Source organism: Rutidosis leptorrhynchoides, chromosome 6 (assembly GCF_046630445.1).
Source record: "Rutidosis leptorrhynchoides isolate AG116_Rl617_1_P2 chromosome 6, CSIRO_AGI_Rlap_v1, whole genome shotgun sequence".
NCBI classification, from domain to species: Eukaryota; Viridiplantae; Streptophyta; class Magnoliopsida; order Asterales; family Asteraceae; genus Rutidosis; species Rutidosis leptorrhynchoides.
In genome coordinates this window covers 85,030,941-85,056,541 of record NC_092338.1, presented here as the reverse complement: position 1 = coordinate 85,056,541, position 25,601 = coordinate 85,030,941, and the positions used below count along the sequence as shown (strand labels likewise).

At 33.9% G+C, this 25,601-nt stretch overlaps 1 long non-coding RNA gene across 2 annotated transcripts; it reads left to right on the top strand.

Moving 5' to 3' along the window:
• The first annotated feature begins 20,872 nt into the window (after positions 1-20,872).
• On the top strand, positions 20,873-22,257 carry LOC139855622 (uncharacterized). Of its 2 annotated transcripts, XR_011761498.1 has the most exons (4): positions 20,873-21,043; positions 21,388-21,523; positions 21,635-21,663; positions 22,053-22,257. It is a non-coding gene; the product is annotated as an uncharacterized lncRNA (long non-coding RNA). The 2 variants fall into 2 exon arrangements; XR_011761497.1 differs by lacking the exon at positions 21,635-21,663.
• The last annotated feature ends 3,344 nt before the right edge of the window (positions 22,258-25,601 follow it).

Here is a 25,601-nt window from a genome sequence, read left to right as displayed (position 1 = left end):
CATATTCAAACTTTGGTTCAATTTCTATAACTATAACAATCTTATTTCAAGTGATGATCTTACTTGAACTTGTTTTCGTGTCATGATTCTGCTTCAAGAACTTCGAGCCATCCAAGGATCCATTGAAGCTAGATCCATTTTTCTATTTTCCAGTAGGTTTATCCAAGGAAATTAAGGTAGTAATGATATTCATAACATCATTCGATTCATACATATAAAGCTATCTTATTCGAAGGTTTAAACTTGTAATCACTAGAACATAGTTTAGTTAATTCTAAACTTGTTCGCAAACAAAAGTTAATCCTTCTAACTTGACTTTTAAAATCAACTAAACACATGTTCTATATCTATATGATATGCTAACTTAATGATTTAAAACCTGGAAACACGAAAAACACCGTAAAACCGGATTTACGCCGTCGTAGTAACACCGCGGGCTGTTTTGGGTTAGTTAATTAAAAACTATGATAAACTTTGATTTAAAAGTTGTTATTCTGAGAAAATTATTTTTATTATGAACATGAAACTATATCCAAAAATTATGGTTAAACTCAAAGTGGAAGTATGTTTTCTAAAATGGTCATCTAGACGTCGTTCTTTCGACTGAAATGACTACCTTTACAAAAATGACTTGTAACTTATTTTTCCGACTATAAACCTATACTTTTTCTGTTTAGATTCATAAAATAGAGTTCAATATGAAACTATAGCAATTTGATTCACTCAAAACGGATTTAAAATGAAGAAGTTATGGGTAAAACAAGATTGGATAATTTTTCTCATTTTAGCTACGTGAAAATTGGTAAAAAATCTATTCCAACCATAACTTAATCAACTTGTATTGTATATTATGTAATCTTGAGATACCATAGACACGTATACAATGTTTCGACCTATCATGTCGACACATCTATATATATTTCGGAACAACCATAGACACTCTATATGTGAATGTTGGAGTTAGCTATACAGGGTTGAGGTTGATTCCAAAATATATTTAGTTTGAGTTGTGATCAATACTAAGATACGTATACACTGGGTCATGGATTGATTCAAGATAATATTTATCGATTTATTTCTGTACATCTAACTGTGGACAACTAGTTGTAGGTTACTAACGAGGACAGCTGACTTAATAAACTTAAAACATCAAAATATATTAAAAGTGTTGTAAATATATTTTGAACATACTTTGATATATATGTATATATTGTTATAGGTTCGTGAATCAACAAGTGGCCAAGTCTTACTTCCCGACGAAGTAAAAATCTGTGAAAGTGAGTTATAGTCCCACTTTTAAAATCTAATATTTTTGGGATGAGAATACATGCAGGTTTTATAAATGATTTACAAAATAGACACAAGTACGTGAAACTACATTCTATGGTTGAATTATCGAAATCGAATATGCCCCTTTTTATTAAGTCTGGTAATCTAAGAATTAGGGAACAGACACCCTAATTGACGCGAATCCTAAAGATAGATCTATCGGGCCCAACAAGCCCCATCCAAAGTACCGGATGCTTTAGTACTTCGAAATTTATATCATATCCGAAGGGTGTCCCGGAATGATGGGGATATTCTTATATATGCATCTTGTTAATGTCGGTTACCAGGTGTTCACCATAAGAATGATTTTTATCTCTATATATGGGATGTGTATTGAAATATGAAATCTTGTGGTCTATTATTATGATTTGATATATATAGGTTAAACCTATAACTCACCAACATTTTTGTTGACGTTTTAAGCATGTTTATTCTCAGGTGATTATTAAGAGCTTCCGCTGTCGCATACTTAAATAAGGACGAGATTTGGAGTCCATGCTTGTATGATATTGTGTAAAAACTGCATTCAAGAAACTTATTTTGTTGTAACATATTTGTATTGTAAACCATTATGTAATGGTCGTGTGTAAACAGGATATTTTAGATTATCATTATTTGATAATCTACGTAAAGTTTTTTAAAACCTTTATTTATGAAATAAAGGTTATGGTTTGTTTTAAAAATGAATGCAGTCTTTGAAAAACGTCTCATATAGAGGTCAAAACCTCGCAACGAAATCAATTAATATGGAACGTTTTTAATCAATAAGAACGGGACATTTCAGTTGGTATCCGAGCGTTGGTCTTAGAGAACCAGAAAATTTGCATTAGTGTGTCTTATCGAGTTTGTTAGGATGCATTAGTGAGTCTGGACTTCGACCGTGTTTTCTTTAAAAATGATTGCTTAACATTTTTGTTGGAAACTATATATTTTTAACATATGAATATTATGTGATATATTAATCTCTTAACGTGTTTGATATTATGTGATAGATGTCTACCTCTAGAACAAGTCCCATTGACTCACCTAATAATAATGAAGAGTCAAATGTAAATTGGAATGATTTGTGGACTGATTCACAAGTTCCCGAAGAGGAACCGGAAGAAGAGTCGGAACCGGAAGAAGAATCGGATCCGGAAGAAGAATCGGAACCGGATGAAGAAATAGAACCGGTGGGGGAAATAATAAAACGGTTAAGTAAAAGAAAATCCTCAACCAACCGACCAAAGTTAATTATGGTCAATGGTGTTTCCGCCAAGGAAGCAAAATATTGGGAGGATTACCAATTCTCCGATGAATCGGATTCCGACGAGAATTCCGATGATGTTATAGAAATTACCCCAACTGAATTTAAAAAGGCAAAAGAAAATAATAAGGGAAAGGGCATAAAAATAGAGAAATCTAATTCCAACCCCGATGAACTTTATATGTATCGTCAACCCCCGAAGTCCTTAAGTTGTAACAATGACCCGGGAACCTCTAAACCACCAGGTTTTTCTAAACCAATGTGGACAACGACGGCTCGTATTAGGGGAACATCATATATCCCTAGAAACTTGGCAAAACGAACCAAAACCGAAGAAGAAGAAACGAGCGAGTCGGAATAAGATAGTTGTATTCGTGTGGTGTAATATATGTAATATAGTGTTCTTATGCTTTATGATATATGTAAAAATTGCTTGTATTAATAAGTATTTTTTTATGAAACTAACTCTTGTCTATTTTACAGTTTAAAAACACAAAATGGATAGACAACCCAATATTTTAAGAGACCTACCCGGAGACATGATTGATGAAATCTTGTCTAGAGTCGGCCAGAATTCTTCGGCACAACTATTTAAGGCGAGATCAGTTTGTAAGACATTCGAAGAACGTTCCAAGAATGTCTTGGTTTATAAGAGACTTTCGTTTGAAAGATGGGGGATATCACATTGGGAAACCCATAAGTTACGATGTGTTTACTTTGACGCATATATTGCGGGGAACCCAAATGCTATTTTACGCAACGGGTTAAGAAATTATTTTGACTCAATATATCCGAATATTGGACTTCGTGATTTAGAAAAAGCGGCTAACATGCAACATAAAGAAGCATGTTATGCTTACGGATTAGTAATGTTCGCTTCTCACCAAAGTGAGAACAAGAACATCGGGCTACAACTATTAAACAAAACGTTTCCACAAGTGACGGAGTCGGTAATTGGGGTAAGAAATGAGGTTTTTAGATTATTACGGGACTGTTGGACATTACGTAACCCTCGTCCCTTTGATGACGTTACAACACGCTGTCTTATCAACGGCCATAATGGTTATGTTGCACAAGACCAAGGATGGGAAGTAGTCCTAGTAAAACCAGAATGCATGACTTGTTTCTGGACGTATGAATTACGTGTCTTTATTGCCTTTGCCGAACGACTTGTGTACTAGCTAGAATTGTCTTCACAACTATCTTGTATCAAAGTTATTGTGTGCTATATTTCATGCTTTATGTAAAATAAGAGGTATTGTAAGTTTGTAAAATATTGTATAAAAGTTTGAACGCGAAATATTATTACAATCAGTTTTTCATATAGAATTGTAGTAGTTGAATTGTATATTAGCTACTAAGTATGAACTTAACGGGTAGGTACTACCCGAATTTAAACTTATAAAACGCTAATATGAAGAAAAAGCTTTTATAAATGAGTTCATATTATGCTACGAAATACTATTAACTACTCTTAATATTCTGTATGATTAACTTGTTCCATTTAACTATTTTGAAGGAAATGGCACCGACTACTCGACACACCGTGAATATGAATGAAGAGGAATTCCGTACTTTTCTAGCTTCAAACATAGCCGCAGTACAGGCTGCGCTACATACCAACAATAACCTTGGATCTAGCAGTAGAGGAAATCGTGTAGGATGCACCTACAAAGAATTCACTGCCTGCAAACCTTTGGAATTTGATGGAACCGAAGGACCGATCGGATTGAAACGGTGGAACGAGAAGGTTGAATCGGTGTTTGCCATAAGTAAGTGTACTGAAGAGGACAAGGTGAAGTACGCTACGCATACCTTCACAGGTTCTGCGTTAACATGGTGGAATACCTATCTAGAGCAAGTGGGACAAGATGATGCGTACGCACTACCGTGGTCAGCATTCAAGCACTTGATGAACGAGAAGTACCGTCCCAGAACCGAGGTCAATAAGCTCAAGACAGAACTTAGAGGGTTACGAACCCAAGGATTTGATATTACCACGTACGAAAGACGATTCACAGAATTGTGCCTATTGTGTCCGGGAGCATTCGAAGATGAGGAAGAGAAGATCGACGCGTTTGTGAAAGGATTACCGGAAAGAATCCAAGAAGATATAAGTTCACACGAGCCCGCCTCCATACAACAGGCATGTAGAATGGCTCACAAACTAGTGAACCAGATTGAAGAAAGAATTAAAGAACAGACTGCTGAAGAGGCCAATGTGAAGCAAGTCAAAAGAAAGTGGGAGGAAAACGGTGATAAGAATCACCAATACAACAACAACAGTAATTACAACAATAATCGCAACAATTATCCCAACAATCGCAACATCAATCGCAACTACAACAAACGGCCCAACAACAACAACAACAACAACAACAACAACAGCAACTACAACAATCATCCCAACAACAATAATAACCGCAACAACAACAACAATCAGAAGCAGCTATGCCAAAGGTGTGAAAAGAATCACTCGGGGTTCTGCACCAAATTTTGCAACAAGTGTAAAAGAAATGGTCATAGCGCGGCGAAGTGTGAGGTCTACGGACCAGGGGCTAATAGAACGAAAGGAACAAATGGTGTCGGAACGAGTAATGGCGGAGCAAGTAGTGTCGGAGCAAGTTATGCCAATGTAGTTTGTTATAAATGTGGAAAACCAGGCCACATTATTAGAAATTGCCCGAACCAGGAGAACACGAATGGACAAGGCCATGGAAGAGTTTTCAATATTAATGCGGTAGAGGCACAGGAAGACCCGGAGCTTGTTACGGGTACGTTTCTTATTGACAATAAATCTGCTTACGTTTTATTTGATTCGGGTGCGGATAGAAGCTATATGAGTAGAGATTTTTGTGCTAAATTAAGTTGTCCATTGACGCCTTTGGATAGTAAATTTTTACTCGAATTAGCAAATGGTAAATTAATTTCAGCAGATAGTATATGTCGGAATCGAGAAATTAAACTGGTTAGCGAAACATTTAAGATTGATTTGATACCAGTAGAGTTAGGGAGTTTTGATGTGATAATCGGTATGGACTGGTTGAAAGAAGTGAAAGCGGAGATCGTTTGTTACAAAAATGCAATTCGCATTATACGAGAAAAAGGAAAACCCTTAATGGTGTACGGAGAAAAGGGCAACACGAAGCTACATCTTATTAGTAATTTGAAGGCACAAAAACTAATAAGAAAAGGTTGCTATGCTGTTCTAGCACACGTCGAGAAAGTACAAACTGAAGAAAAGAGCATCAATGATGTTCCCATTGCAAAAGAATTTCCCGATGTATTTCCAAAAGAATTACCGGGATTACCCCCACATCGATCCGTTGAATTTCAAATAGATCTTGTACCAGGAGCTGCACCAATAGCTCGTGCTCCTTACAGACTCGCACCCAGCGAGATGAAAGAACTGCAAAGCCAATTACAAGAACTTTTAGAGCGTGGTTTCATTCGACCAAGCACATCACCATGGGGAGCTCCTGTTTTGTTTGTCAAGAAGAAAGATGGTACATTCAGGTTGTGTATCGACTACCGAGAGTTGAACAAACTTACCATCAAGAACCGCTACCCACTACCGAGAATCGACGACTTATTTGATCAACTACAAGGCTCGTCTGTTTATTCAAAGATTGACTTACGTTCCGGGTATCATCAAATGCGGGTGAAAGAAGATGATATTCCAAAGACTGCTTTCAGAACACGTTACGGTCATTACGAGTTTATGGTCATGCCGTTTGGTTTAACTAATGCACCAGCTGTGTTCATGGACCTTATGAACCGAGTGTGTGGACCATACCTTGACAAGTTTGTCATTGTTTTCATTGATGACATACTTATTTACTCAAAGAATGAACAAGAACACGGTGAACATTTGAGAAAGGTGTTAGAAGTATTGAGGAAGGAAGAATTGTACGCTAAGTTTTCAAAGTGTGCATTTTGGTTGGAAGAAGTTCAATTCCTCGGTCACATAGTGAACAAAGAAGGTATTAAGGTGGATCCGGCAAAGATAGAAACTGTTGAAAAGTGGGAAACCCCGAAAACTCCGAAACACATACGCCAGTTTTTAGGACTAGCTGGTTACTACAGAAGGTTCATCCAAGACTTTTCCAGAATAGCAAAACCCTTGACTGCATTAACGCATAAAGGGAAGAAATTTGAATGGAATGATGAACAAGAGAAAGCGTTTCAGTTATTGAAGAAAAAGCTAACTACGGCACCTATATTGTCATTGCCTGAAGGGAATGATGATTTTGTGATTTATTGTGATGCATCAAAGCAAGGTCTCGGTTGTGTATTAATGCAACGAACGAAGGTGATTGCTTATGCGTCTAGACAATTGAAGATTCACGAACAAAATTATACGACGCATGATTTGGAATTAGGCGCGGTTGTTTTTGCATTAAAGACTTGGAGGCACTACTTATATGGGGTCAAAAGTATTATATATACCGACCACAAAAGTCTTCAACACATATTTAATCAGAAACAACTGAATATGAGGCAGCGTAGGTGGATTGAATTATTGAATGATTACGACTTTGAGATTCGTTACCATCCGGGGAAGGCAAATGTGGTAGCCGATGCCTTGAGCAGGAAGGACAGAGAACCCATTAGAGTAAAATCTATGAATATAATGATTCATAATAACATTACTACTCAAATAAAGGAGGCGCAACAAGGAGTTTTAAAAGAGGGAAATTTAAAGGATGAAATACCCAAAGGATCGGAGAAGCATCTTAATATTCAGGAAGACGGAACCCGGTATAGGGCTGAAAGGATTTGGGTACCAAAATTTGGAGATATGAGAGAAATGGTACTTAGAGAAGCTCATAAAACCAGATACTCAATACATCCTGGAACGGGGAAGATGTACAAGGATCTCAAGAAACATTTTTGGTGGCCGGGTATGAAAGCCGATGTTGCTAAATACGTAGGAGAATGTTTGACGTGTTCTAAGGTCAAAGCTGAGCATCAGAAACCATCAGGTCTACTTCAACAACCCGAAATCCCGGAATGGAAATGGGAAAACATTACCATGGATTTCATCACTAAATTGCCAAGGACTGCAAGTGGTTTTGATACTATTTGGGTAATAGTTGATCGTCTCACCAAATCAGCACACTTCCTACCAATAAGAGAAGATGACAAGATGGAGAAGTTAGCACGACTGTATTTGAAGGAAGTCGTCTCCAGACATGGAATACCAATCTCTATTATCTCTGATAGGGATGGCAGATTTATTTCAAGATTCTGGCAGACATTACAGCAAGCATTAGGAACTCGTCTAGACATGAGTACTGCCTATCATCCACAAACTGATGGGCAGAGCGAAAGGACGATACAAACGCTTGAAGACATGCTACGAGCATGTGTTATTGATTTCGGAAACAGTTGGGATCGACATCTACCGTTAGCAGAATTTTCCTACAACAACAGCTACCATTCAAGCATTGAGATGGCGCCGTTTGAAGCACTTTATGGTAGAAAGTGCAGGTCTCCAATTTGTTGGAGTGAAGTTGGGGATAGACAGATTACGGGTCCGGAGATTATACAAGAAACTACCGAGAAGATCATCCAAATTCAACAACGGTTGAAAACCGCCCAAATTTGACAAAAGAGCTACGCTGACATTAAAAGAAAAGATATAGAATTTGAAATTGGAGAGATGGTCATGCTTAAAGTTGCACCTTGGAAAGGCGTTGTTCGATTTGGTAAACGAGGGAAATTAAATCCAAGGTATATTGGACCATTCAAGATTATTGATCGTGTCGGACCAGTAGCTTACCGACTAGAGTTACCTCAACAACTCGCAGCTGTACATAACACTTTCCACGTCTCGAATTTGAAGAAATGTTTTGCTAAAGAAGATCTCACTATTCCGTTAGATGAAATCCAAATCAACGAAAAACTTCAATTCATCGAAGAACCCGTCGAAATAATGGATCGTGAGGTTAAAAGACTTAAGCAAAACAAGATACCAATTGTTAAGGTTCGATGGAATGCTCGTAGAGGACCCGAGTTCACCTGGGAGCGTGAAGATCAGATGAAGAAGAAATACCCGCATCTATTTCCAGAAGATTCGTCAACACCTTCAACAGCTTAAAATTTCGGGACGAAATTTATTTAACGGGTAGGTACTGTAGTGACCCGAACTTTTCCATGTTTATATATATTAATTGAGATTGATATTTACATGATTAAATGTTTCCAACATGTTAAGCAATCAAACTTGTTAAGACTTGATTAATTGAAATATGTTTCATATAGACAATTGACCACCCAAGTTGACCGGTGATTCACGAACGTTAAAACTTGTAAAAACTATATGATGACATATATATGGTTATATATATAGTTAACATTATATTATGATAATTAAACATATCATTAAGTATATTAACAATGAACTACATATGTAAAAACAAGACTACTAACTTAATAATTTTGAAACGAGACATATATGTAACGATTATCGTTGTAACGACATTTAATGTATATATATCATATTAAGAGATATTCGTACATCATAATATCATGATAATATAATAATTTAAAATCTCTTTTGATATTATAAACATTGGGTTAACAACATTTAACAAGATCGTTAACCTAAAGGTTTCAAAACAATATTTACATGTAACGACTAACGATGACTTAACGACTCAGTTAAAATGTATATACATGTAGTGTTTTAATATGTATTTATACACTTTTTAAAGACTTAAATACACTTATCAAAATACTACTACTTAACAAAAATGCTTACAATTACATCCTCGTTCAGTTTCATCAACAATTCTACTCGTATGCACCCGTATTCGTACTCGTACAATACACAGCTTTTAGATGTATGTACTATTGGTATATACACTCCAATGATCAGCTCTTAGCAGCCCATGTGAGTCACCTAACACATGTGGGAACCATCATTTGGCAACTAGCATGAAATATCTCATAAAATTACAAAAATATGAGTAATCATTCATGACTTATTTACATGAAAACAAAATTACATATCCTTTATATCTAATCCATACACCAACGACCAAAAACACCTACAAACACTTTCATTCTTCAATTTTCTTCATCTAATTGATCTCTCTCAAGTTCTATCTTCAAGTTCTAAGTGTTCTTCATAAATTCCAAAAGTTCTAGTTTCATAAAATCAAGAATACTTTCAAGTTTGCTAGCTCACTTCCAATCTTGTAAGGTGATCATCCAACCTCAAGAAATATTTGTTTCTTACAGTAGGTTATCATTCTAATATAAGGTAATAATCATATTCAAACTTTGGTTCAATTTCTATAACTATAACAATCTTATTTCAAGTGATGATCTTACTTGAACTTGTTTTCGTGTCATGATTCTGCTTCAAGAACTTCGAGCCATCCAAGGATCCATTGAAGCTAGATCCATTTTTCTATTTTCCAGTAGGTTTATCCAAGGAAATTAAGGTAGTAATGATGTTCATAACATCATTCAATTCATACATATAAAGCTATCTTATTCGAAGGTTTAAACTTGTAATCACTAGAACATAGTTTAGTTAATTCTAAACTTGTTCGCAAACAAAAGTTAATCCTTCTAACTTGACTTTTAAAATCAACTAAACACATGTTCTATATCTATATGATATGCTAACTTAATGATTTAAAACCTGGAAACACGAAAAACACCGTAAAACCGGATTTACGCCGTCGTAGTAACACCGCGGGCTGTTTTGGGTTAGTTAATTAAAAACTATGATAAACTTTGATTTAAAAGTTGTTATTCTGAGAAAATTATTTTTATTATGAACATGAAACTATATCCAAAAATTATGGTTAAACTCAAAGTGGAAGTATGTTTTCTAAAATGGTCATCTAGACGTCGTTCTTTCGACTGAAATGACTACCTTTACAAAAATGACTTGTAACTTATTTTTCCGACTATAAACCTATACTTTTTCTGTTTAGATTCATAAAATAGAGTTCAATATGAAACTATAGCAATTTGATTCACTCAAAACGGATTTAAAATGAAGAAGTTATGGGTAAAACAAGATTGGATAATTTTTCTCATTTTAGCTACGTGAAAATTGGTAACAAATCTATTCCAACCATAACTTAATCAACTTGTATTGTATATTATGTAATCTTGAGATACCATAGACACGTATACAATGTTTCGACCTATCATTTTGACACATCTATATATATTTCGGAACAACCATAGACACTCTATATGTGAATGTTGGAGTTAGCTATACAGGGTTGAGGTTGATTCCAAAATATATTTAGTTTGAGTTGTGATCAATACTAAGATACGTATACACTGGGTCATGGATTGATTCAAGATAATATTTATCGATTTATTTCTGTACATCTAACTGTGGACAACTAGTTGTAGGTTACTAACGAGGACAGCTGACTTAATAAACTTAAAACATCAAAATATATTAAAAGTGTTGTAAATATATTTTGAACATACTTTGATATATATGTATATATTGTTATAGGTTCGTGAATCAACAAGTGGCCAAGTCTTACTTCCCGACGAAGTAAAAATCTGTGAAAGTGAGTTATAGTCCCACTTTTAAAATCTAATATTTTTGGGATGAGAATACATGCAGGTTTTATAAATGATTTACAAAATAGACACAAGTACGTGAAACTACATTCTATGGTTGAATTATCGAAATCGAATATGCCCCTTTTTATTAAGTCTGGTAATCTAAGAATTAGGGAACAGACACCCTAATTGACGCGAATCCTAAAGATAGATCTATCGGGCCCAACAAGCCCCATCCAAAGTACCGGATGCTTTAGTACTTCGAAATTTATATCATATCCGAAGGGTGTCCCGGAATGATGGGGATATTCTTATATATGCATCTTGTTAATGTCGGTTACCAGGTGTTCACCATATGAATGATTTTTATCTCTATGTATGGGATGTGTATTGAAATATGAAATCTTGTGGTCTATTATTATGATTTGATATATATAGGTTAAACCTATAACTCACCAACATTTTTGTTGACGTTTTAAGCATGTTTATTCTCAGGTGATTATTAAGAGCTTCCGCTGTCGCATACTTAAATAAGGACGAGATTTGGAGTCCATGCTTGTATGATATTGTGTAAAAACTGCATTCAAGAAACTTATTTTGTTGTAACATATTTGTATTGTAAACCATTATGTAATGGTCGTGTGTAAACAGGATATTTTAGATTATCATTATTTGATAATCTACGTAAAGTTTTTTAAAACCTTTATTTATGAAATAAAGGTTATGGTTTGTTTTAAAAATGAATGCAGTCTTTGAAAAACGTCTCATATAGAGGTCAAAACCTCGCAACGAAATCAATTAATATGGAACGTTTTTAATCAATAAGAACGGGACATTTCATGTCTAATGTGAATAGACGAAACGAGATGTCAACTGAGGAGTCACTAATCAGGATTATATGCAATGCAAGCCATAATTACTAAAATGCCCTCAGGATGGTCTGAGTGATTAATAAAAGACCATTCAGTATATTATAATACATGTGAACTGAAATTTGGAAAGACTTTTTTAAAGTACATTGTAGAATGTAACTTTATGATCATGATTTCAGTTACATGTCGAATCAGAGGTCGAAACCTGACTACGATAACATCTAGTTGCAACCCACGAAGGAAGAAATGTTTAGATTAAACACATAAATGTCATAAACGTGTAAGGTAACTCCATTAGAGAGGATAGCGAGGATCATAGATCTTTAAAATAATTTACATTATATTTCTGAAAGGAAACCGCACGAAAGGTGTGATCGCTTAACGAGAAAGACGTTCTCGTACAGACGGTGAGTCGATCTATGATTCACTTATGAGTTTAAGTGCGGATGAGAAGAAATGTGAATCATTGGCTATAAAGAATAGTTCACACCAGGTGAGGAAATCTCCGAATGCTTTCTTGTGCCAAAAAGATATTAAGTCATAGAGGGTGTTGTGGTTTAGCCGTGAAATATCGGAAGTAGAAACTTCTCAAATGAGCTTAGTGAAATCTCTATCCGTGATACTATTGTAATAACAGTTAGGGTTAATACCAGTCTGTAACACAATTGGGAATGAATCCCACACAATGCCTCTCTCAAGAATAGGTGTGACCACTGTGCGTATCTCAGACTCTGATTCCACAGCCCGCACTTATGCCACGACTAACCCTGAAAAGAATAGTTGATGAGCGCAAAGAGGTATGTTTTGTTCTTGCACGGAGGATAAGAGGAAATGTGATCCAATCATAGTGTAAAGTAATACGAAATTTTTTTTAAAAATGCGTCAAAGAAATTTTGAAAAAACGTTTGAGTCGTTTTAATGTTACAATACTAATGGAACGAAGTTCTTAGTAAAACTTGTACTATTTTAAGTAAAACAATTTTGGGCTAGTTAAACCACCCATAAAAGAATTTTATTTAAAAGAAAAGAGGATATGTACTAATCAAAAATAAGTAAAGGTAATTTTATTTACTTTATTATATAAATATATACGATTTATAAACTTTGCACGAATGGCAGTAAATAAATTTATTTATAAAATTTTCAAGAGGATCACACGAAAAATAGTGTGTAAAAAATTTTGATAAACAGAATATTCATATTTTGGAGGTTACGAGTTGAAGAAAGACCGAGAAAAATCGAGTAAAGGACCTTGAAAATTTTGGGTGATATTTGAGCAACAATGTTACGAGCTAATGAAAACCATTGAATTTAAATGTGGTTGATGACTATTATTATGGCATAAGTTCTTCGAATTCAAAATGTTCATGTGTGAAGCCGTTACTGACAAGAGAGGTATGAATGGTATAGTATGAGAACGTGAAGTTAATCCCCTGTTGACTTTGAAATGCCAACTGGTCATGACTAGTATTGGAGTCGGAAGGCTGGCAGTAAGTGCCCTTATTATATACTCATGGATTGCTTGATTCCATCATTCACAATAACTTGAGCATGAATAATCCGATGTTCACATAGACAAGTATGAAGACACGCTAATGCAGTGGCTTTCGACTATGTGATGATCACTGAAAATCAATTTATCAAGTTCTTGCTAATTCTGTGATTTTTGCCAGGATGGTATGAATTTCCCCAATGAGTAAGGGCGATGTAAGGACATGGTATCAATTGTCTATTGTTATAACCATTAATATATAATCATTTAATGATACAACTAACATGTTTTTAACACTGAGGCGAAATCGTAAGATTTTTCAGGAAAATGGTTAACGATTCAAAGGTCGTGACTTATTGTTTAGGTACAATAAATCACGCGATGTTTGACCTTAAGTAACATAATGATAATCATATCAATGCTGCCCTTGATCATATTAAATTTGTGAGGGGTCACGTGCTTTTCAATGCAGTAATGGAAACATATTTATACTTCAGCTTTTACTGGCCCAAAATGTGGTTACGGTAGAGTATGATGAGATTCTTTTAATTTCTATGGTAATCAAAAAGATAATTATTGGAAGGTCCTATTCTTCAAGAGATTATGCCTGTGAGATATTGACCATCTCGGCACAGAGAACATAATAGTGAATGTGGTGTTTATAAGATCGACGTTTGAAAATTCAAATAAAATCCTTGCGAGTGATTGTCGCTTATCTTCGACGAGTTTCCCAATGGGTTCATGAAAATCTACACCAGGAGTGTAATTACTGATAACAAGAGGCATACTTCGAGGAAATTTTGGGTCGCTTAAGAATATGCATCCTTCCTTTCAGCGAGGATATGGTGGTGATTAAGCGTGATAATTAAGCGTCAAAGATAAAGAGATAGGTTGTTTAAGAAAGAAAGAATGCAAAATTTTACAACATTTATGGTATATGAGGGTTTTTAATCTACTCATGGGTATGAGGTAGATAGTTTGGTTGAAACGAGCTCTTCGTATATCTACAAATCAGATGATGATTACCCTTCATGTAATAACATTAAGAGTTTCGAATGAATGGCTTGGGTATTTTCTTTGATTCACTTTATATTCCACATGTCATGATATTGGAATCTCTATATGAATTACCGTAATATAATCACGTTGGCCAGGCGTCATTATATTTCACTAATTCATATTTCCAGTTCAATATCACCCCATAAGGTCAGGATACGTGATCAAACTTTGACGTTGGAATGTCGAGCATTTCAGATGTCATGAGTGACATCCCTCGGTTTCACTAACCGAGGTGGTTTTATAAAAATAACTCTCATGAGTCAAAGAATACTTTGTATCACAATGGCGAGTCGGATTATTAAGATATGTATGGATATGATAACAATCACATACTAACTGATCCTTCAGAGTCGGGATCAGGCAAGATGATAAAGTTTTGGCTTGACATCCTTAGAAAACGATACAGAATATTAGAAGAGGTTCTATGGCAAGACGTAAAAGCAAGATGAAAGATGTAAAGGAAAATCACTTAAAAACTAAGACATGAAAGGTTATAGTCCTAAAGATTACTAAGGCACCCTAACTAGCACATAAGGCACACATAAAATGCAATTCTGGTTCTCTATAACGACCTGGATCTGATACCAAGCTATCACACCCCCAAATGGGACCGGGGTAAATGTGACTAACCAAAACCATAACACAAGTGAAGTAAATGAGAACGACTCTAAATGAGACGTTTTATAAAAATATAAATTGTATTGTAGCGGAATTAAATAATTGTTTATATCATAATCCAAAATATAATGTAAAATGTTTAATGCAAAATGAATATGGTAAAATGAGGACTCCAAGTAGGCAACAATCAAATCACCAAGTAGCACGAAAGCTAGCAATCACCTTAGACAAAATATGCTTAAAAGTGTCAATCATAAGGTTGGTGAAGTTCATAGGTTTATCAATAGTAACCAAGTTTTTAGACCACATGATTTAGTTTAAAAGCATATTGATATAAACATATCAGTTCAAAAGTAATGTTGTGGTGTATGATATCGAGACTAAACAAAGTTTACCCCATAACACTTTATCCGTTCGTGTCGTTAAATCATTATTATGTATCCATTGATCAGCGATCAAATGAATAGAGACGTTACTCTTAATAGCCATACTCACAATAATTAAGCTTGCATTTATACGTAGTTGATGCGTGTTGCACAATACATCAATTACCCTCAAAATTTATACAAGATTCAAACACTACAAATAAGCACACACAACTACCGAGCACTTAAAACCCGGTTATTATAGTACTTTAATGTAAGTATTCCTTCAAGTTCGTCACAAGAGAGCAGTGTAAGTCGAATAATTGAAATAATTAATTGTCCTAGGGTTTGTTTGATTGGGGGGTTTTGATTGATTTTAACTATCGACTAAACTTGCACAAATAAACCAAACTTAAACTTAACAATTATAACTAGCAACAAGTAGCAAGTAACTAAATATTGAGATCTAAATCAATTAACTAAGTAGTGTTCATTTACCTAATCCTCTCCATGCTTGGATTGCCCCGTTTTACCCAATTTTCTCTCGCATTAGTTGTTGAACTATTAAATGTTTAGCATCACTACCAAACCTTAATCAAATTACACTTTGCAAACTCACATAAGCATTGCATTCTAAGATCATGTTAAGCATGATTGATCATTGAGATTATGCTTGGGTTGAAATCACTTAGAACCCTTCAACTATCAAAATCACTTAAGATAATCGAACACCGCTATGTTAACTAAAGGCCAATTGAAAACCAACATAAACTAAGAACACAATCACTTGAAATCCTTAATCTAGTTGTCTAGATCACTATAAGTGTTGAAGCACAAATTGATTCACTTCTCAAATCACTAAGAGAGCTACACAATCTATGTAATCAAAGTAAAGCTTAAAACAAATGCATAACAATGGATCTCCTAGCTTACACAAAAACACTTGTTCATGTATTTCATTCAAACAACTTCATTCAATTAATTTAGGGCAAATCCTTACACTAGAGATTCATAGATAAGCAAACACAATCAAATTAGCCAAGCATGGCTAAGATTACACTAATCATAAGCATTGAAACACAAATAAACATCATATTAAGCTATTACAAGTATTCAATTCAAAACTAGAGAAATAAAGGTGGAGATTACAACCCAATTGATAAAACTAGATAGATCTAATGATGAAATTGCTTGAGCTTTTGCTTGATCTTCCAAATTAGCCTTAATCTCCTTCTTGATGAAGAAATTAAGGTTTTGGGATGAAAAATCGTGCTAAAAACCGCAGCCCTCTCCCTTGAAACCCTATCCTATTCCTTTTATAGTTGCCCAAAAATTCTGCCATAAAACAGCGAGGTGCGTCGCACCTATAGCAGGTGCGCCGCACCTTATAACATGGGAGTGAGGTGCGTCGCACCATAAGGCAGGTGCGCCGCACCTTATAACTGAGAATCTGATCTTCAACTTCTGAATTTGAATTTTGGCTTTTTAGTGTTAAGGTGCACCATTTTTTGAGTCTGGCGCGCCGCACCACCATACTGCACTTCCAAAATCTTTACTATTCACTTGAAATTGCCTATTTTGCAATCCCTTTGCACTTTGGATCATGCCCTGCACTTTGGTTCACTAGATAGGCTAGATTTTGGTCAATTTTACACCAATTTAAGCTTTAAGCCTTGAACTGACACTTTTGCGTAAATAAACAACTTTCGAGCTCAATGATCCTCAAAACCGAATGAAATGAGGGATATATTGTGAGATAAAACGTGTATAATTAGAGCAATATCAGTAGCAACTAACGATATCATGGCAGGGATTTAGCATGAAACATAGCATGACAACATAGTTAGTTTGAGTACTTGTATCTAAAGTGTAAAGTAGTTTAAAAGCAAGCATGTGTCTCACCCCAAAGTTATAAAACTGTTATGAAATAGTAAAAAGTGGGGCTATGAAGTTCACCTTATTAGTAGATGAAGTTTCCACGAAAGTAATGAATGGAAGTAAATGACAAGGATCTTAACCTAGAGATATAAGTTTGGTCATTAGTTTGTTCAACCGACAAATAGAAAGTTCATAAGTAAACTTATGAGTTGTTGAGTTGTTAAACATGTTTGTGTGTCCACCATAATCATGTTTCAATGTTATACAACTTTGTCCAAACCTCGTTGCTATCAAGTAAGTGAAGAGATGACCAGATGCAGGGTCAGGAACTTTCCGTTAGACAATAAGTCTACAACCTTTCGTTTAATCCAAAATCTTATTCCCATAAATAGTCTGAGACATCATCCACATGAGCATAAGTAGCGGTGAAGCTTGTATAGGTCATACGTTATCTTGTTGTGATTATAGTTTATACTTTACCAATATATAGTTATAATATAAGTTACGTTATATTATAAGTTTAATAATTATAAATATATTATAATTACTTAAGTGTAACAGTATTAATATATTAAATATATTAATAGTTTTAAATCTTTAAATACTTATGATAATTATCTATTATATTATCAATATGATATTATTATTATATTAATAAATGTATTAATTATATATATAATTGTAGATATATACTAAATATATTTGTATTTATCTATTTAGATATAATACTTTAAATAAATTTATATCTTTATCTTAATATTACTTGTATTTATCTTGTAAAACAAAATAGTTACAATATATAAATTAAATATATTTCACTTACCTTATAAAGATATAAGACTATAATTTTAAGGAAAAATTATATAAAATCCTGTATGTATGAAATTTTTGAATTTGAAATCTTATTTTAATCATAAATAATTCGTTTTAAATCGAAAAAGCATGTTCCATATATGCGTTTTTAATGGGTTTGAAAGAGGAATCCAATATGAACTCAAAATAATAAAAAAAACTTTTTCAGTTTCTGAATAATTAAGGTTTTAATAAATATGAATTTAATTATCCTTAAAACAAGATTAGCATGTTTAATAATTAAAGATACTTGATATGTTTATCTTTATATGTTATGTTTTAGTAAGACAAGTTGAAAAAGAAGATCTACCTCAAAAGAAGATGAACGAGATGAAAAATGGGAAAATTCGGCGGTGGTGACCGGCAGCTCAAGGCGGCGTGTGGTTTTCGGCGGTGGTCGTCGGTGGTGATTATGGGGATAGTGAAGGTTGCCGAAACCAAGAGGGAGGTAGGATGAGAGAAGAGTAAATTTGTGAGGTGCGAGTTGGAATGAGAGATTATGGCCTCTATTTATAGTTGAAATTTTAAGGTTAGGGTTAAGAGTTTGAATTAAATTAGGAAACTAATTACTTTTTTTATATTAAAAACAAGTTTGACATATTCTTGGCATATTCTTGGCATATTCTTTTTGGATAATTCTAGAATACATGTAGACAATTACCAAATTAATTGTAATCTTATCCTTTAGAATATTTTAGAAATTATTTTTGTAATTATCTCTTCTTTATTTTTTATTTATCCGAAATTTATTAATAATAATAATTATATTTCGGTTTTTATTTATTTATTTAATTAAATAATTATATATTTTTATCATTTAATTAATTTAGTTATATTATAGTTTTATATTTTATAAATATGCCACAAATATTTTATTACTAGTTATTGTTATTATTAACTAAAGTATATTATATAAATAATACAAACTTTAATTAACAATAAGTGTCGACTAAAAATTAAAATTCAGTTAACGGGGTATTAAGGCTGAGTAATTACTTATTAATTTTAATATTAATAAGAATGCAAAAACCCTATGGGTAAAATAGTCATTTCAAGTATGGAAAATTGAGGGTTGTTATGGTATCCTACGTTAAAGAAACTTCGTCCCGAAGTTTTAGATAGACTTCTCGGATGACATAAGTTTTAGGTAAACTTCTCGGATAACAACCCTCAATGATAAAAATATATTTAAATAGAGATTTAATCAAAAGGGAAGCACTTTTTTGAGGGAAAGTGAGGGGAAGTAATTTTTTTCGTTTTTTTCGATTTTTTCGATTTTTTTCAGGCATCAAGATCACATGAAAATATGAACATTTAAAAAAGATACTTTGTGATGAATGTTACTAAAATTATGCTCGAAGAAAAAAATGAAAACATTCAATGCATTGAATGTTTTGATTCTGAGTTTTTTTAAGGAGTTAGAAATTAAGGTTTAGAAATTAGGGGGTTAAAAATTAAGGTTTAGCTATTAGGGTTTAGAAATTAGGGTTTAGGGTTTAGAAATTATTACGAACGGTTTAGAGTTTAGGGTTTAGGGTTTTGGGACTAAACCCTAAACCCTAAACCTTAAATTCTAAATCGGGCTAAATTTCAAAAAAAAAAAAAACACTTCACACAAGATGAAAACAAAACGATGCAAATAAACTCATAATCAAAACATTCAATGAATTGAATGTTTTCATTTTTTTCTTCGAGCATTTTACCGCCAAAATAATAATATTCGTCACAAAGTGTCTTTTTTAAATGTTCATATTTTTACCTAATTTTGATGTCTGAAAAAAAATTCGAAAAAAACCAAAATTTAAAAAAAAAATTTACTTCCCCCCACTTCCCACTAAAAAAGTGCTTCCCTCTTGATTATGACCATACATATATATATATATATATATATATATATATATATATATATATATATATATATATATATATATATATATAAGGAGAGGATCCAGTGAGAACTTTTTTAGTGTGAGGACTCTAAGAACTCATAAATAGACTGAAATTCGAATAAAAAGGGACATGAACGAACAAAAAAGGGACACGGACGAGCAAAAAAAGGTGAAGTCGAGCAAAAATAAAAACACGGACGAACAAAAAAATAATTTTTTGTTCGAATTACAAAAATGTAGAACACATTTTGTTCGACTATCACAATTTTTGTTCGACTATCCCCTTTTTTGTTCGGCCGCCTTTTTTTTGTTCGTCCTTCCCCTTTTTTGCTCGTCTGCCACTTTTTTTCTCGAATTTTAGTGTATTTTAGGGTATTTTGGAGTTCTCAGGTTTTTCACACAAAAATGTTCTCATTTGATCCCTTTACTCTATATATATATATATATATATATATATATATATATATATATATATATATATATATATATATATATATATATATATATATATATGTATATCATAATAAGAAACACATAATGGAGTCATTAGAAATTTTAAAAGTCGATCTTAGCCGTTCATTTGAGATTAGAGATTAAATAACCACCATTAGATTAGCCTAATCAACTTAATGAACTCATTAAGAAAAAATTAGCAATTAGTTGACCAATTTGCCCTGAAATTCAAAAAACACACGGGTGATCTTTCAAAAATTAGGGGTTCACTTTTAAGCAGGATTTCTCGGTTGCAAACTAAAATTGAAACCCTACGAAAATCCCCAATCGCCAAATCAGTAACAACCGGAATCAAGTCCCACTCATCAAGTAATTTTACATTCATATCCCTAATCCTAAATAATTCTTTGATCAGATCACTGTTCGAGGGTTTTGCATAGGTAACAAATCATCTTCTTCAAATTATGTTTAATGATTATTGCTTAAACGATTCATATTTGTTTTAATCGTATGTTAAGGATTAATCGTTCAAGGGTTTAAGATTAATCAAATTATGATTAATTGTTCAAGGGTTTATGATTAATCGTTTTATATATGTTTTTATCAAATTACTTGATATGATTAATCCTTCAAGGGTTTATAAAATCGTTCAAGGGTTTATGATTAATCGATTCATATTTGTTTTAATCGTATGTTTCTAATAAATTAATTCATGATGTGAAACAATTAATCGTATGAAATAGACTTGGTAATCACATGATAATTTTGTTTTTCCTACTTGAAGAATGCTCAGAAATGTTTTGCCAGAGACAGACGAAAGTCTATTAATAAAGATGTAGCCCGAACTTTATTGTTTGACGTATGTGTACTTTCCAATTCAGCTTTTTATATGCCTGATGCTGCCACGAAAGTAGCTTGAGGTGAGGATAATTAGTATCATCTTCATTATTTTGACCATTTTTTTTGGCTTAAGATGGGTTTCGGATAACCATTTCTTTAGTGACTATTGTTCTGATTTTGTGTTTATTTAGGATCAAGAAATCGGAATTACACTGACGAGGTTTGGACTTTTAGAGTAGCATATGTTTTTAGTGGTTATTCTCTTTTATCTATTATAACAAAACCAATATTACATCACTCACTCTCAAAAAATCCTAGATGTCATTAGAAATTAACCATTACAAATATGAAATGGGTCAATTCTGCATCTCTATAGCTGATATGGGTAAGAATGTATACCGTTGTTGGGTGTTTGGTAAAAAATGGCACTTCAGTGAAGATAAAAACTTATATGGGTCAAAATGTATACAGGTGTTGAGTGTTTATTATAAATTACCATCACAAAGATAAAATGGCCCAATTCTGTATCTTTATAGCTGATATGGGTCATACGATCATCATTCATATTATTTATAATAAGTTTCTTTTTTTTAACTTCAATTGAATCAGGTGATGAGAAACAATGCAGTTGAGAAAAATAGATGGCTTCAGTGAGATCATATATTTGTGTTTCAAGGCATAAGGGTTTTGTTGGATGCTCTTTGGAATAGTATTGAGGTAAGTCATTCAGTGATGTGATGATTGTAACATTCATATACGTGTCCAACTGTTGCTTTTTTGCCGCCTTTCCTAATCTATTGATCATTTAAGCAAGAATTTATACAAACTGATCTTTCCCGTTTTTGTACGAGCAGATTCCTTGCTTTGTAGAGCCTAGGAATTATTGTGTTATTGAATGCTTACTTACCTTCTGATAAAAATTAAACCATCCTAAGTAAGTATTCTGCGACATTTTGAAACGACCCAACCCGTCGTTAAACCAGGCCATATATTTTTTTATCGTAATAATATTTACAACATTTAGGTCCCAATTATGTTTCCAAAAACATCTTCATTACAATAGTAAGTTTAATCGACTTTAAAACCTACATTACATAAGTTGAAATACAAAACGGGCATACAACCCAAGACCCGTTTGACATAACCAAAAGGTAAACCTTGACCCGACTATTTTACTTTTCAACAAAACCGAGCATGGTGATTGGGAACGCTACCCAATCCTAATCAAAAGTCTAAAGCTCAATCTTCTAAAGCAACCCGCAAAGCACTAGTCCCCATGCTTACCCAAGCCGCCACCTTGCGAACCTATAAAAATGTAAACAAAGAGAGGGTAAGCTAATGCTTAGTGAGTGAGAATATACTACATACATACATATGCATAAAATAGACACGCCACACAATAATAATCAAATAACACATACCGGAGTCCGAGCATAAAGGCAAGCTAATCTAAGCATACCGTACGATTGCAATACAACAAGCTAATAAATCAACAATGTAAACAATGTAAGTACACCAACCACGATATGTACAACTCCATCAAGCTACACCCGGAGGGTTAGCTACATCACAACAATACGACAATATATATATATATATATATATATATATATATATATATATATATATATATATATATATATATATATATAACAATGCGTAAACCGCCCAAAGTTAACCCCTTAACCCAATACCAAATGAAGATTGGCCGAAACTACACGAGCCTTAGTAAATCCGCACCACAAGCGACTACTATCTTCAATACCATCACAACATCGAGGTTGGCCGAAACTACACGAGACTTAGTGAATCCGCACCACACGTGACCACTACCTCAATAAGATGACCGAATTTAGACGCATCATCGTGAATCCGCACCACACGTGATTCACCTCCCAAATCAAAACCCACAGTTCCGGGATTATATAAATCCACATCATCGGGGTTACTCAACCGCAACTCAATACCAACCCTTCGCCATCGGGGTTATTTAAATCCACATCACAAGCCCATGTGATAACGTACACACAAAGTGTGCACCTCGCCAAAGGTGGTCAACCAAAACGGACAACCGTGCAAATTAGACCTATTACACAAGTCCATCAAATCTACCTATATGTGAAGTGAGCTCTATAGCCGAGGATCACTTCACCCAACCCGCACCCATCCTATACATACATATGCACATAGTATATTGTCACTCACCTTGAAACTTTGATGGATGCAACACCAAAATCCGCAATCACCAATGGAAAACACCTATTCCATTTATTACATAACAAACAACACCATTAGGGTGGATTACAAACCAACCCATATTGACCCCTAGTGCAATTTCGACCCAATTGCACTTTCAAACACAATCCATGCCCAAACTTACTAATAATCACTAACTAGAGTGATAATGGTTCCAATAACGCCAATCAAACCCAATCATAAGTGTTAAACACTTATCTTGCCCATTTTGACACATAAACCCTAATTTTGACCCATCTCAAAATTAGTCAAACAAATGCATCTAAATGGGTTCCAATACTTCCAAAATCACTAAACTAAGTGATTACACCCAAAATCAAAGCATAATCATGGCCAAAACGTCAACCTACCCAAAACCCTCCAAGTATCAAAATAACTAGTCACCATAAACCCACTTCATCATCTAAATGGGTTTCACAATTTACAAGCTCAATACCCTAACTTGAATATCAAATCATAAAGATGAAATTCGGAGTTGAGACTTGCCAACATTACCAAAACGTAGCCAAGAACGAGATGAACAACTTTAATACTTGAGCTTTCACCCGAATCGACCTTCTTCTTCCCCAAATCGAGCTCTCTCTCTCTCAAATGGGTTTCTCTCACTAGGGTTTGAAGAGAGTGTTTGTGTGGGTGTAAAAATGAGATAGGGATAAGGTTGGATCTGCATTTGTGGTCTACAAACCATTCTGTAAGTGAAAAGACCATTTAGCCCTTTAAAAACCCCAAATTTAAGGTTAAATTCGTAACCTGCCAGCACCAAAATTGCGGCCGTAATCCCAAAATTGCGGCCGTAATCCCCAAAATTGCGGTCGTAATGTAACGACCCGGAAATTTCCGACCAAATTTAAACCTTAATCTTTATATGTTTCCGACACGATAAGCAAAATCTCTAATGTTGAGTCTAGAAAGTGGGAAATCTATATTTGGATAACTAGTTACCCCTTTTGACCAAACTTGACGATTCACGAACATCTATGTGTATACGATATATATATTTATTAACTGATAACGTTAACAAGATATTAGATATGTAATATTAGGTTTCGATATAAGATTATTATATTTATCGACGAGAATAAAATATAATAGAATTTTATAAATATAATTTATGATTTTTCGGAAAGACTTTTATTCGCCCCTGATTAATAATGAAGCACAAATTAATATCTCTAGTATATATGTCGACATAGATACAGTAATTAATCCGTGACACTAAAGTTTTAAAATATATTCATTGCTTTACAGCTAATCCCCAATTCTTAAGAGATATTTATTATATATGTATATGTATGTTGAAAGGAATATGATAATCATTTTAATCAAATTGCCTCATTCCTCAACTACTTGCATCATCTTTACTTCTTTCAAATTTTCTATCTAATATTCTTCGTAGTCCCTTAAAGTCTCCACCGTGATATCTTCAAACCACCATATACGATCCCAACACCACCCATTACACCACCATCCGCCACCCTAGAGCAACTAACCGTCACCTCTAATCGAAAACCCACCATTCATTCTTCTTTCTTGTCTATGTAAACCATCAACCTCCCAACTCTTAAAAAAAAAAAAAAAAAACCCATCATGAACTTGCATCACCTCCACTACACTTAAATCCGACCACAATCCTACAAACTACGGCTACCACCCTCGGACTCTAATTAATCACCACCGTGCTACTACCAATAAAACACTATCAAACCACCATCTTTACTGGAATGTTTTCTGTTTCTATTCAGTCCGAAACTACCCTATCACCACCACTTTATCTTCATCAAACTACCACCAAAACCTTGATCACCTTCACCTTTCTCACCATTCGAATGCCTATGTAAAAGACCCAACACCACCACCATTTTCATCTCCAAATCAATGAGCCACTCTCACAAACAAATGGCG